Source organism: Balaenoptera musculus, chromosome 2 (assembly GCF_009873245.2).
Source record: "Balaenoptera musculus isolate JJ_BM4_2016_0621 chromosome 2, mBalMus1.pri.v3, whole genome shotgun sequence".
Lineage (NCBI taxonomy): Eukaryota > Metazoa > Chordata > Mammalia > Artiodactyla > Balaenopteridae > Balaenoptera > Balaenoptera musculus.
In genome coordinates, this window is record NC_045786.1 from 45,230,271 (window position 1) to 45,244,851 (window position 14,581).

The 14,581-nt window shown below is 38.6% G+C and overlaps 1 protein-coding gene across 8 annotated transcripts in view; it reads left to right on the forward strand.

Moving 5' to 3' along the window:
* Window positions 1-14,581, forward strand: part of MCTP2 (multiple C2 and transmembrane domain containing 2) — a 257,535-nt gene that overhangs the window by 34,039 nt on the left and 208,915 nt on the right. For 2 of the 8 annotated variants that reach the window (XM_036843935.1, XM_036843934.1), the window contains one exon: window positions 2,436-2,529. The exons of the other annotated variants lie outside the window; for them this stretch is intronic. The gene's annotated coding sequence lies outside the window, so the exon portion shown is untranslated. The remainder of the gene's footprint in view (window positions 1-2,435; window positions 2,530-14,581) is intronic. 8 annotated transcript variants of the gene reach the window in all.

Genomic DNA, 14,581 nt, shown 5'->3' on the forward strand with positions numbered 1-14,581 from the left:
CCCAGGATCCTGGCAGTGACCTACAAGGACTTGGCCTGATCTGACCTACTCCCCTCTGAACTCATCTCCTGCAGTTCTCCTTCCTGCCTCTGCTCCAGTCACACGCTGGCCTCCTGTCTGTTTCTCCATCTCCCTGAGAGATCAGCCTGTCTCTGGACCTTCTGCACTTGTTCTTTCTTCTGTGTGGAAGGCTCTTCCTCTACATGCATCGACTTGGCGCTCCTCCCTCACTTACTTCCTTTCGTTCTCTGCTCACTTTATCTGAAGGAGGCTTTCCTGATATAAGATATAAAAAATGGCAGCCTGGCTCTCAGCAGCCACCCCTTCTCTTCAGCTCTTGTTCTTTCCCTTACCATCACCCAACATACCAAATATTTTTTTGCTCATTGTCTATCTCTTTCAAGTAGAACATTTTTTTTCAAGATTTTCTTGATGTGGACCATTTTTTATAAAGTCTTTATTGAATTTGTTACAGTATTGCTTCTGTTTTATGTTTTGGTTTTTTGGCTGCGAGGCATGTGGGATCTTAGCTCCCCGACCAGGGATCGAACCCACACCCCCTGCATTGGAAGGCGAAGTCTTAACCACTGGACCACCAGGGAAGTCCCTAGAGCATACATTTCATGAAAGCAAGGACTCTGTTTTGTTCACTGATGAATCCCCAATGTAATATCCCCTAGTACATAGATGCCAGTAAATGTTTATTGAATGAATGACTTATTAAAAATAACAAAGGAGAAGAAGTTATGATTGGCTTGTGTACATATGCTGTGTGTGTGAGAGAGTGACTGTGTGTGTGTGTGTGTGTGTGTGTGTAATAAAGTTATACTTTCTAGTAAATAGTTTCTAATCCAGATGATGGAATTAATCATTTATGGGAATCTCTCCATCTAAACAATTTTGAGAAACATTGAAAGAGATAACAGACACCAGGTTGTCTAAGAATCGAATGTCTCTACTCTCTACTCATTCAACTCTGTGATACTTCCTTCACTTTTAATTGAGGAAAGCATGTCCTTTTATTTTTATAAGAGACTGCTTTAAGGGTGTAATGATGTGATTATCTTGGAGTATGTGTTTTGAAATTGGTTGCAAAATTTCTAGAGGTCATCAATAATATTATCCATAGCATATTAGAATGATTGAGTTTTCTTATCTGCTTGGAGGAGGTATAATTGTTCTCTGGCTAGATGATATTTGCTGCTTCTGTTGATATAGGCATGGACTTGGGAAATGCTTTTTTAAGGGTTACGTTATTAAAAAAAAACCCACTGGCTTTATGTTTTGGGATTAGGGGAATGATAAACTGTGTGAGATGCTTATTTAAAAGATAGGTATTTGCATGTAAAATTTCCTTCTTGCAGTTGATAGGTCCAAATATTTCTCTGATAGGTTTTGTGAAAACATAAATTACCTTCTCTTATACCCAGTGTGTATTGTTAAGACTCATGAAATTATTTGTTGGATAATGCTTGATTTTCAAAACTGGGGTCTATAGCTGCATGACAGGTAATAAATATTCTGATAAGGGAATCAAGAAAGTGTGTGTGTGTGTGTGTGTGTGTGTGTATGTGTGTGTTGGCAAGTGGTGGGGAGCAATTCAGTCAGCAAGTAAATATTCATTGAGCGCTGTAGCCAGAGAAACATGTACCTTTAGCATGAGTATTACATCGATTTACCTCTAAGTATGATCAAGTCTCTCAACTTGACCTATACCCCTCTTCTTCTTCAGCCCAATTTTTTGAAAATCAGTTAATCTGTTGCCTCCTTTTCTTCCTTTCCCACTTCCTTGTGAACCTTCCCCCTCATGCCACCAACACATGTCATACCAAGATTACCAGTAATCTCTCTTGCACCACATGGATGCTTTTAGGACTGATGTTAACTAGCCTGCAAGCAGCACTTGATGCTCTTAACCACTTCCTCTATAACACATTCTTCCTTTGTCTTCTCTGTTTCGGGTTCTATTTGTCATATGGTAACACCACACTATTTGTTTCCTCTCTGGCTATGTCATTTTAGTCTCCTCTGCAAGCTTATCCTGCTCTAACAGATTAAGTGCTGGAGTTGCTTAAGGCTCATCCCATTTTTCCATTTTGTACTCTTCTTGTCAATCTCATACATTGCTATGCTCCCAAATGTCATTGGAACGTCAATCTCCAAAGTCTGTCTCTAGACCTGACCTCTCTCTTAGCTCCACAATCCTGTACCCAGATGACAACTTGGCTTCTCCAGCTGAACTTCTCAAACACAAAGAAGCCAAGACTGAGCTCTGGATTTCCCTTCAAAATCTGGACTTTTGAGTGAATGGCTCTAGTACACTTTAATTGGGCTGACTCAATCCCGACATCTCCTCTTTCTCATCCCCTTTTGAGTCCTGTCAACTCAACATCATTATGGTTTCTCAATACCTGTCCACTTTTCTCTACTAATAGAACAAGAAGACAAAAAAATGAGAAGACAGCTCCAAACAACACAAACAGCTTCAACTGATTGACATATATAGAACCCGGAACTGCAGAACTGACTGTAAGCTGAGCAATAAAGAAAGCCCTCAATTGTAGAGGAATGAAAACATCAGGATTTTCTTTCTGATTTAATCATTAGGAATTAAGCTTAGAAATCAATAACATAAAGATAACTAGACAATCTCATTTTTTAAAGAAATTAAGCACTGTACCTCTAGAAAAACCTATGTATCTTAGAAGAACTTAATATAGAAATTAGGAAGTATTTTGCATTAAATGGTGATGATAATTTGGCATAATACTCATGGGATGCAGCTAACTCAGTGCTTAAAGGTAACTTTATAACAAATGCATAAATAAGAGAAGAGTACAGTCTGAAAATCAGTATCTAATTTTCCATACCAAGAATTTAAATGAAGAAAAGAAACTTAAACCCAGAGGGTATAGGAAGAAGGAAAGAGTAAAATTAAGAACAGAAATCAATAAATCAATAAAGGAAAAGTTAGTTTTAGAAAGATTAAAAAACTAATAAACCCCTTGTAAGACTGATCAAGAAAATTAAGAGATAAAACATATTACCAGTAGACTATTACATATTGAATTGGAAACCCTGGTCAGTGCAGGAAGGAAAAATAGTTATTTCAGAAAAGATGAATCAAAATTTTCATCATTTGAAACTAATTTAGTGGCTTACACTGAAAACCGGAATTAATTATAATTTACAGACAAATTATTAGAGTTAATAAATGACCTCAACAAGATGGTTGGAATTAGAATCCATTTATAACAATATAAAACAATATAAAAACAATTGACTTAATTTTCTATATACAGCAGCTCACAATGAAAACATAATAAAAATGTCAATAACTTCAAAGCTATGAGTTACCTAGGAATTGATTTAGCAAAATATGGGCAAGATACTTATTATGAAAGTTTAAACAATATAACTGATGATTACTACAGACTGTTTAAAGTTGTATAGATACCACATGATTCAGTGATCTTTTTCCCTGGTATTTACCTAAATGAGTTGAATACTTACGCCTGTGCAAAAACCTCACAAAGATGTTTATAGCCATAATTGCCAAAAATTGGAAGCAACCAAGATATTCTTCAATAGTTGAGTGGATAAACAAACTGTGGTATATGCACACAATGGAATATTATTCAGCAATAAAAATAAATGAGCTGTCTATCAAGCCACAAAAGGCATGGAGGAAAATTAAATGCATAAGTGCAAGAAGCCAGTCTGACAGTATGGTACTGGCACAGAAACGGAAATATAATCAATGGAACAGGATAGAAAACCCAGAGATAAACCCACGCACATATGGTCACCTTATCTTTGATAAAGGAGGCAAGAATATACAGTGGAGAAAAAATAGCCTCTTCAATAAGTGGTGCTGGAAAAACTGGACAGCTACATGTAAAAGAATGAAATTAGAACACTCCCTGACACCATACACAAAAATAAACTCAAAATGGATTAAAGACCTAAATGTAAGGCCAGACAGTATTAAACTCTTACAGGAAAACATAGGCAGAACACTCCATGACATAAATCACAGGAAGATCCTTTTTGACCCACCTCCTAGAGAAATGGAAGTAAAAACAAAAATAAACAAATGGGACCTAATGAAACTTAAAAGCTTTTGCGCAGCAAAGGAAACCATAAGCAAGATTAAAGACAACCCTCAGAATGGGAGAAAATATTTGCAAATGAAGCAACTGGCAAAGGATTAATGTCCAAAATTTACAAGCAGCTCATGCAGCTCAATATCAAAAAAACAAACAAACCAATCCAAAAAAGGGCAGAAGACCTAAATAGACATTTCTCCAAAGAACATATACAGATTGCCCACAAGCACATGAAAGAATGCTCAACATCATTAATCATTAGAGAAATGCAAATCAAAACTACAGTGAGATATAGTCTCACACCGGTTAGAATGGCCATCATCAAAAAATCTACAAACAATAAATGCAGGAGAGGGTGTGGAGAAAAGGGACCCCTCTTGCACTGTTGGTGGGAATGTAAATTGATACAGCCACTATGGAGAACAGTATGGAGGTTCCTTAAAAAATTAAAAATAGAGCTACCATACGACCCAGCAATCCCACTACTGAGCATATACCCTTAGAAAACCATAATTCAAAAAGAGTCATGTACCACAATGTTCATTGCAGCTCTATTTACAATAGCCAGGACCTGGAAGCAACCTAAGGGTCCATCAACAGATGAATGGATAAAGAAGATGTGGCAGATATATACAATGGAGTATTACTCAGCCATAAAAAGAAACAAAATTGAGTGATTTGTAGTGAGGTGGATGGACCTCACATCTGTCATACAGAATGAAATAAGTCAGAAAGAGGAAAACAAATACCGTATGCTAACACATATATATGGAATATAAGAAAAAAAAATGGTCATGAAGAACCTAGGGGCAAGACGGGAATAAAGATGCAGACCTACTAGAGAATGGACTTGAGGATATGGGGAGGGAGAAGGGTAAGCTGGGACAAAGTGAGAGAGTGGCATGGACATATATACACTACCAAATGTAAAATAAATAGCTAGTGGGAAGCAGCCGCATAGCACAGGGATATCAGCTCGGTGCTTTGTGACCACCTAGAGGGGTGGGATAGGGAAGGTGAGAGAGAGGGAGATGCAAGAAGGAAGAGATATGGGGATATATGTATATGTATAACTGATTCACTTTGTTATAAAGCAGAAACACACCATTGTAAAGCAATTATACTCCAATAAAGATGTTAAAAAAAAAAAAAAGCCACACTAAAAAAAATAAATAAAAGAAGCCAGTCTGAGAAGGCTATGTAAAGTGTATTTCCAACTATATGACATTCTGGAAAAGACAAAACTAGGGACAGTGAAAAGATCAATGATTGCCAGGGTGGGGAAGGAGAGGGGAGGGAAGAATCGGTAGGTGGAACACAGGGGATTTTTAGAACAGTTGAGACAATTCTGTATGATACTGTGTTGGGAGGCACATGACATTATACATTTGTCCAAGCTCATAAAACTGTACAACAGAAAAGTGAATGCTAAGGTAAATTATGGACTTTAGTTAATAATAATGTATCAATAATGGTTTGTCCATTGTAACCACATTAATGCTAGATCTTAACAATTGGGGATACTGTGTATAGGGAGGAAGAGGAGATAGAGGGAACTCTGTACTTTTGCAGTTACTCTGTATACTAAAATTGCTCTAAAGATTAAAGTCTATTCCAAAAAAGATATATAGAAGGTAAACATATTCATGGCTAGGAAGAGAATGATATCATGAAGCTGTTCTTAGATTAATTTGTGAGAAAATTGCCAATCAAAATCTCCACTGCTTTTATTTGGGGGTGGGGATATTAGACAAATGGATTCTAAAATTTACATGGAAGAACAAAGAAGAAAAGAAATTGATCTGAAAGAGTACAGCAAGGTGGGGGGCTTACCCAAATAGATTTCAAGACTTACTACAAACCTATAGGAATGAATTATTATGAGATATTGGCACAAGTATAGATAAGCAAGTAGAGACCTTATTTATGGAAATTATATACCTGATAGAGATGGACTTGTAGGTCACTGGGAGTTAGGATAGGTCTTTTCAATAAAAGATGCTTTGAAGTTTGATTATCCATATGGATAAAAAATAAAATATCATCCCCACCTTAAACCATAAGCAAACAATTCAGGATAAAGATTGTGAAAAGCAAAACTTTAGAGCTTTTCCAAGAAGTTATATGAGAATGTATGTGTGACCTTGAGGGTTTTAAAACCATACCCCGTAGATATATGCCACACACAAAAACACAACCTCCAAGGAAAAATATTTATAAATTCAGCTCACCAAGTTTTTTTATACATGTGAATCTTGGTACTGTAATAATAAAGTTTTTTTTTTTTAAAGGCTAGATATTGGGTGAAAAGTTTTGTAACAAAAAATACTTAGAAAGCATTATTATTAGAATGTTTAAAGTACCATTTCAAATAAATAAGAAAAACTCCAAAGCTATCACTTAAGAGAATAATGGATCCCCTTTCACAATTTCAGATTGGCAAATGTTAAAAAATCTTGCAATACTAGGTGCAGGCAAAGATGTTGCACAGTAGGAAATTATTGGCTGATGTTGGGTGTATTAATTAATATACCTACTTTGAAGGGTAATTTGGCAATACCTCATGAGTCAACTTTAGGATCCATATAACCTACAAACCAACAATTCAACTCTGAGATATGGTGTTTCTCATTGGGACCTTACTGGTAATTTGGGCAGGGTAAGCCTCTCTTCTGGGATATCATTCATAACCCACTGTGTGTGAATTATGCCCCCTATACCATGGTCATTCAAACATCCAAACATTCTTCAAACATTTCTAATCACTTCTAGTGGGGCAGTCCATGGCTGATTGAAAACTCTGGGAGAAATTGACTTATGCATCAGAAGACACATCTAAGAATCTTCTTTAAAGCTTTGTGTAACTCTGTAGTTGTAAAATATAGTAAGCATCTTAAGTATCCATCTGCAGGGAAATTAAATACAATGTAGCATCTTCTGACAGTGGAAATAGGATATGACTGTTAAAATGAGGTTAACAAAGCTACATTTATCATTGTGGATAAAATTCCTGAAGGAGATGTTGATTTAAAAGCATGGCTTGGACTTCCCTGGTGGCACAGTGGTTAAGAATCCGCCTACCAATGCAGGGGACACAGGTTCAAGCCCTGGTCCGGGAAGATCCCACATGCCGCGGAGCAACTAAGCCCGTGTGCCACAACTACTGAGCCTGTGCTCTAGAGCCCGTGAGCCACAACTGCTGAGCCCGTGTGCTGCAGCTACTGAAGCCCGCACACCTAGAGCCCGTGCTCTGCAACAAAGATAAGCCACCACAATGAGAAGCCTGCTCACTGCAACGAAGAGTAGCCCCCGCTCACCGCAACTAGAGAAAGCCCGCTTGCAGCAATGAAGACCCAATGCAGCCAAAAAATAAATAAATTTATTAAAAAAAGTAATAAAAGCATAGCTCAAGGATGTATTATACAATGTGGAGAATATAGCCAATATTTTGTAGTAACTGTAAATGGAAAGTAACCTTTAAAAATTGTATGAAATATTTTAAAAATTTAAAAAAAGGATAGAGGAAGATTATTGTTTCCCTCAGGTACCTCTGAGTTGACATGATAAAATAATTATGCATTACTGTAAAAAGAAAAATAAGAGCATCGGGTAATATACCACTTATATAAATCTCACAATAAATAAAGTTTATAATTATGCAAAATAGTACGGTATTATATATCCCTGAATAACATCTCACAAAATAACTGCATGTGACAAATATAATTTTAGAATAGTGGTTACTTCTGTCAGGGCATGATGGGAAAGTCAGAAAGAAGCACAAAGGAAATGTAATTGCTGTTAAGTTTTTATTATACCAGCACCTGTGTGTTATAAAAGTTTCTATATATATTCATAGGGCGAAATGTTTTTTAGAAAGTAACCAAAGAAAACTAAGTGTAAAAAAATAACAAGAGTGGAAGTAGAAATACATAACCAAGGCTGAGAAAGTTTGAGTAGAGTTATTAGGTCCAGAGATCTAAAAATGATTATGAACTAAGGTATATAAGCAATGTCAGGGTGAAATCAATAAAACAGTAAATAAACAGACCAATCAATGAAATAAACTCTTTAGATCAAGAAAAGTCAGGAAAGATTAGAGAAGACCTCAGGGTAGGAGTTATAATGTTCAAACCCACTTATTTAGTATTTATTTAACGTTTGCAGAGCAGTTTGATGGATATGATCTCACTGGATCCTAACAAAGAATATGGCAATTAAAACAAGAGACATCAAATGAGGAGGGACTGGTACTTGACATGGTGGTGAGCTACTTCTTAGCTTATTAAATTGACTTAATTTCTCTAAATGCAATTAAAGTGAAAAAGAGTGCTGAAGAAATGTACATTTATGAAATCTAAGAGTCAGTGTTCATACTGACTATAGAGAATTCTGTAGCTTCCAGAAATGATGAGTACCTAGTAATCATTGTATCCTTCTCTCCCCTCTCTCTCCCACTTTTCATGGGATAAAGGTAAATCCCCAAATTACAGAATGTTACTTAGGCCATCCATCCCTGCCAGAACTCTAGACAGAGATACTTTGATTAAAGAGAGATGGTAGAAACCCTTGGAAGGACCAAGGCCCGCATGGTCTCTGTGTTCCCTGTTAACACTGAGTTGTCTTTCAGGATGTTCAACACCAGGCTGGCCCAGCTTTTTCTGCCAGAGCACCACCTGCCCCCTCAAGTTGAGTTATTCCTTCTTAGCTGTTGTGTTTCTGGTTCCTCTTGAATGTTTCTGGATGGGCAGACACCACTCACAGTTAAGCCTGGCCCATAGAATACCACTGATTTAATTGACCATTTCTCATCTCATTTCCTTCCTACCCTCCTTGCAGACCCATCTGTTTATTGTTAAGTTGAGCTGCCTGTCTTTTCATGCTTATATTAAAAAAATTTTAATGCTATAATGAAATTTCACTTATTCTTTCTTCTTAGTCTTTTTTTTTTTTTTTTTTAAGATCTGGTTTGTTTTCTTTCAGTTACTCTTACTAAGGAATGAATCAGAATCATTTAGAATATTTCGTTTCTTCCAAATCTGTCCATTTTGGCAACTTATGTTAAAGCATTGATGTTCTTATTAACATTTCTGTGTCAGGGATTCCTAAGACTGCCCCCAGGTCAGGTGGCTCTCTAGAAGGACTCAGCATTTTGTCATACTCTTAGCTATGATTTCCTGTAGGGAAAGGATACACAGCAAAACCAATGAAGAGAAAAGTGCATAGGAGAGTCTGGAGGAAACCGGACGTAAGCTTCCAAGAGTCCTCTCCCAGTGGAGTCACTTAGGACAGGCTTGATTCCTCTAGTGGGGAGGTGTGACAGCACCTGTGAAATGTTGTTTACCAGGGAAGCTCATTAGAGAGATTTTTGAAGTAGATTTGTGCTGGGAACTGGTCACATAGGCCCCCTCTGCCTAGTGTGTATTTCATTTCCAGACTCTTAGAAGGGAAGTGGGTATTTAGCATAAGACAAATTGTTTGCATACATGGTTTAGGAACAATGAGCTGCTCTTGTCACTTAGTTTGGTGGGGGAAACCTTCCAACTCCAAGTTCCTTCCAGATGCCAACCAAGGAATAACCTTGCAAACAGGCCTTTTAAAAGCTAGCTACTTATGCTTTTCTGTGCAATTTCTTTATTCTTTTGGAATGGAATGTTAACTCAGGGCTCATTTAAAAATCATGTATACCTTTTCTTAAACTCATTCTGGTCATTTCAGGGCAAGATAGTAACTGTGGATATGCTGTTAGAGATGGAATTAAAGTGAAAGTACATGTATCTGATGCTTCAGAAACCCTAGCCCCTTCCTCTCCTTTCCTCTAATCCTCTCCAAGCACAGCCTATGAATTAGGAGTGATTGATAAAGAGGTAAGAAATTCTGAGTTGTTTGTTTTTTTTTTTTTTTCTGTAGATGAGATTTTTTTTTTAAGAGACCAGTAGTGTGGCCAGGTATGGCATTAACCAGAGGAGACAGAACCTACTTCTCTATTAATGCATTTTGTTTCTTTCCAAGAACATATGTAGTGGGACTGAAAAATGCATCTAGTCCTTTTGGTTGATCCTAATTTTGGAGGGATTTCTGTCTCCATGATATATATTTTTAATAGATGTCTGGTATATGGAATGATCTCCCTTCCCTCAATTGGTTCACAAATTTAGTAACAAGTTGGATGATAGATTGGGAGGCTGTATTTTAGAAGCAAAAAACCAAATTGACTGTAAAAGCAGAGAATTGTCTGTCCTCTATATGGAACTGATCTCAAGAGACCTTTCCCTAATGATAGTCTCTTTTAGATAAGGGTGGGGGGGATTATTTCTGCTACAAGCACAATTAAATATACCCAGGTGTACAGACTCTTACCCTGTTCTATCAGAATACTGAGTAATCCTTTTTAGAATTTTATTTGCCTTTGTCTTTTCCCATAAGATAAGCTTACACCATCAGATTTTCACTTTTTTTGAATTTAGTTTAGATATTTCCCCCCCTATTTTAACAGAATGTGGTAGGAAATTTTCTTTCTACTGGTAAGAAAAAAGATATTGTGGTTAACTAAAAAGATGTCTCAGTAATGACACATTCTGACTCAGAATAACTACCTGCTGCTTTGTCATTGGAATTGATATTTAGATTGTGAAAACAAACCCTTTTCATCACATTTACACTAAAGGAGAACTTTGAGAAGCCCAATTTGAGTTAATGTTACTGAATAGCTCTGATACACGTAATGATAACTTATGCTGCTGTCATTCTCAGAACCTCTTTCCTTTCTTGAGTTTCTCATTCAGATAGGGGTTGTGGTCCAGGTTCAATCAGAAACTTTTGAGCTGAAATTTAAAAGGTTTGTTCTTTTTCCATTTGGCCAGTTGCTAGCAGCCAGCTGGGGAGGGAGGATGTCTGGGTTAAAACCATAATAAATGAAGCTTCCATTAGGCTCCTTGACTTGGGGCTGTTTCCTGTAAAGACCTTGTCCTGCCTTTAGTAGTTTGAAGAAACAGAATAATTATTTTCATTCAATAAATGAAAGCTGAAATTTAACAGGTAGGGTAGCACTGGTGTGTTGTTTTACGAAGAGATTCTGCTTCTAGTGCTGATGGCTTGCAGAGTGTGGGTTATATTTTAACGTGTGGCCCTTTGGGTGTTTATGACAATAACCTATGAACTTTTGTCATTGTAGAAAATGGAACAGATATGTTTGTTTGTTTTTAAGTATCCTTTGAGATGAAGAAAACTCAGTATATTTTAGTACTTAGATAGTTGGATTTACCTCACTGTCATTTTCTTCAAACCTTAGATTTATAAGTTTCCTTTATTCTGAAGAATGCATTGTGAATTGGAGGGATGACGTTTTCAAGCATCAAAGAGACCACAGTCTAACAGTGTATTAGCTTTATGTATACCCTTAAGATTACTTTTTTCTTCCTGGGCACATATCTTTTGTGTTGATATGTTTGCAGTTCTGTACACCTGGCATTGCACACTTGGGGAAATTGGTTAAAATGCTTTTGCAAAACTTATTAAAAGAATTCTGGTTCCAGGTAAAATTGAATAAAACCACTCCAACCTTTTTTCCCCCAATGAATACAAACATGAAACTGGATAAAATGCCAGTTGAAGCTAGTTGAGTTCTCTGAAAAGTAAATATCAGCATGTAGACTAAGGAAGAATACTAGAATGAAATACCACTGAACTAGAGATGGGCTTACAATTTTTTTCTCTGCTAATCCCACAGCTTGAATTCAGTGCAGTCCAAAATCCTGAAGTCAGTATTGGAACACAGACAGAAATCCAGGAGACCCTTCTAGTTCTGGCTCAAGGAGTAGAAAAGGGAAGCCCTAAAGCTGTGAGAGAAGGGAGAAATCTCCCATCTTTTTTGTCTCCTTTTTCTTGGTTTTGTCATGCCCCAGCCCCCTGGCAGTCTTGTGGCAGAGTCAGTAGCAGCAGAAACAGCTGGCAGTGGGAAACTGCAGGAGCCAGTGAGTGAAGGGAACATTCTGTCTATCTGGTAAAGCTATAGTTATGAAAGGCAGGGCTAAACCATTGCTTGTTCCCCCTCCCCACCCCCTCTCGATCTTCCTGCTACTCTGGTGCAGTCATAGAAGTGGGTTGTTGCTGATTGGAGGAGTGACAAGGGATGTTCCAGGGTACCAGAAAGTATCAGCGGAGACAGGTGAGAAGGAGGGGCTTGGGAAATGATCCCATGAATCTGTGAACTCCTAGACTCACTACAATCTGCACATGCTTGGATCTCATCCTTATTAGCATACCAAGGGCTTTGAGGATGGAATTAATGAATAGAACCGGAGTCCCAGACTGATCTCTACATGGTGCACACCCAGTGTAAATCTGAATGGCCCTGCATAGCTTTTGTAAATGGAACTGATATTGGGACTACAGCCCATAGAGGTGGGTTGGAATTAATGGCCAGAAGCTAACCAAATCAAGTCCCTGATAAAAAAATATCAACATTCACCATAGATTTAAACAAGGCACGTTCCATATGGGTGTATGAAGTACTACAAAAATCTCAGATCACATGGGAAAAGACAACAGATAACAATGAAAATATGACTTTAAAACAACTATTGTAAAAGTGCTCAAATGAATAATCTTAAATACTGAAATAAAAGTTAGAATAGGAAGTAATCAGTAAAGAAATAGGAAATATGAAGTAAACCAAATGGAAATTTTAGAATTAAAAAATACAATAGCCTCTCTACCCTGCACCCCCCACACCAAAAAGGAAAAAAACCCTCGCTGTATGGAATCAGTAACAGAATGGAGGTGACAGAGGAAAGAATCAGCAAACTTGAAAATAAGTCAATAGAAATTATCCATTGTTAATAAAGGAGAGGAACAATATTGAAGAGACCCTGGAACTGTTGGAGAATAACAAAAAGGCATAATGTTTGTATGATTGAAGGCTCAGAAGGAAAGAAGAGTGTGTTGCTAAAAAATATTCCAAGAAATAATAGCTGAAAACTTTCCAAGTTTGGCAAAAGACATTAACCTATAAATTCCAGAAGCTAAGCAAATCCCAGACAAAATCAATCCAAAGAAATATACACTCAGGAAATGGTAACTATAACAAAATCTTCTCTTCTTGAATTATTAAAAAAGTGGTTCATCATTTAAATCAAAGTAGAACATTGTCTGATGGGAATTTTCAATGTATTTAGGTGTAATATGTAAGAACTTTATAAAAGGGAGATGACGAGGAAACCTATATGGTGGTATGGAAGGCAGAATAATCTCCCCCCGTCCCCGCCCCCCCCAATATCTACACTCTAATCCCCAAGTCCTGTGAATGAATATGTTACAGTAAATGGCAAAAAGAATGATGTGGGGGGAGGCTTCAAGATGGAGGAGGAGTAAGACGTGGAGATCACCTTCCTCCCTAGAAATACATCAGGAGTACATCTACATGTGGAACAACCCCTACAGAACACCTACTGAACGCTGGCAGAAGGCCTCAGATTTCCCAAATGGCAAGAAACTCCCCACGTACCTGGGTAGGGCAAAAGAAAAAAGATAAAACAGAAACAAAAGAATAGGGATGGGACCTGCACCTCTAGGAGGGAGCTGTGAAGGAGGAAAAGTTTCCACATACTAGGAAGCTGCTTCACTGGCGGAGACGGGGTGGACAGGGAAGAAGCATTGGAGCCACGGAGGAGAGCACAGCAACAGGGGTGCGGAGGGCAAAGTGGAGAGATTCCCACACAGAGGATTGGTGCGGACCAGCACTCACCAGCCCAAGAGGCTTGTCTGCTCACTTGCAGGGGCAGGTCAGGGCTGGAAGCTGAGGCTCGGGCTTCGGAGGTCAGACCCCAGAGAGAGGACTGGGGTTGGCTGGGTGAACACAGCCTGAACGGGGCTAGTGTGCCACAGCTAGCCAGGAGGGAGTCCGGGAAAAAGTCTGCATCTGCCTAAGAGGCAAGAGACCATTGTTTCGGGGTGCGTGAGGAGAGGCAACTCAGAGCACCGGCTAAATGGGCGCCAGAGACAGACGCGAGCTGAGGCTATCAGCGAGGACACGAGAGACAGGCGTGAAACACTAAGGCTGCTACTGCAGCCACCAAGAAGCCTGTGTGCGAGCACAGGTCACTATCCACACCTCCCCTCCCGGGAGCCTGTGCAGCCCGCTACTGCCACGGTCCCATGATCCAGGGACAACTTCCCCAGGAGAGCACACAGTGCGCCTCAGGCTGTTGCAATGTCATGCTGGCCTCTGCTGCCACAGGCTCGCCCTGCATTCTGTACCCCTCCCTCTGACCGGCCTGAGTGAGCCAGAGCCCCCTAATCAGCTGCTACTTTAACCATGTCCTGTCTGGACTGGAACAGACGCCCTCAAGCGACCTACACACAGAGGCAGGGCCAAATCCAAAGTTGAACCCCAGGAGCTGTGTGAACAAATAAGAGAAAGGGAAATCTCTCCCAGCAGCCTCAGGTGCAGTGGATTAAATCTCCACAATCAA